This window comes from Dasypus novemcinctus, chromosome 30 (genome assembly GCF_030445035.2).
Source record: "Dasypus novemcinctus isolate mDasNov1 chromosome 30, mDasNov1.1.hap2, whole genome shotgun sequence".
In the NCBI taxonomy this organism is placed as follows: domain Eukaryota; kingdom Metazoa; phylum Chordata; class Mammalia; order Cingulata; family Dasypodidae; genus Dasypus; species Dasypus novemcinctus.
The window spans coordinates 44,824,578-44,825,638 of NC_080702.1; positions in this window are offsets into that span (position 1 = coordinate 44,824,578).

The following is a 1,061-nucleotide window of genomic DNA, read 5'->3' on the forward strand; positions in this document are numbered from 1 at the left end:
AATGGTAAATTCATAACCATAAAAACACTCAACCCATCACAAATATATAGTAATTGCTATCTATGAATAAAGATATGAAAGCATACGATGAATAAAGCAATAAAGAGAAACAAGTAGATATAGAATCAGTTATCACAGTGAAAAATTTCAATATTTATATTTCAAACAAATGATAACATATATCTAAGAAATATAAATAATATTTGAAAAAAGAATAACGAGTTTGATTTATTGAGCACATTTGGATACCTGTGTCCTATTATTGAAAAATATCAATTCTTGTCAATACACAGAATATTTATTTACACTTAGTAATATGTTAATCAAGCCTGAAAAAAAGGAGTTTTGAGATACATAGAAGATGTTTTTATTTTTCTTGGAATTTCAAATATAAGTAATAAAAATGAAAGGTATTTCCCTTGGCCTGGACAATGATTTTTTTTTTTTTTTAAATTTTTTTTTTATTGACTTTGTAATAATATTACATTAAAAATATATATGTGAGGTCCCATTCAACCCCACCCCCCCACCCCCCCTCTCCCCCTCTCCCCCCCCCCCAACAACACTCGTTCCCATCATCCTGACACATCCATTGGATTTGGTAAGTACATCTTTGGGCACCTCTGCACCTCATATACATTGGTTCACATCTTGGCCCATACTCTCCTCTATTCCATCATGTAGGCCCTGTGAGGATTTACAATGTCCGGTGATTACCTCTGAAGCACCATCCAGGGCAGCTCCATGTCCCGAAGACGCCTTGGTTCCTTTGAGGGCTAAAGAGACCCATGGGAGTTATGGTCATGGCCGATGGGGTTAACTACCAGGGCAGATGGCCCCTCTTTGGAAATGGTGTTTATGTGTGATGAATCTGGACTCAGATGGGATCTCCCTTCATAAGACTTTCATGCTAATGTGCTGGAGGTGCAGTTAATGTTGGGGTTTAAGATATATTTAGGGGATTTGAATCTCTGGACTGACAATGTGATAGCCAGATCCTGAGCCTCAACAGACTCCAGCACCTACAATCTGATTTATTGGACTTACCACACTCAGCTAAG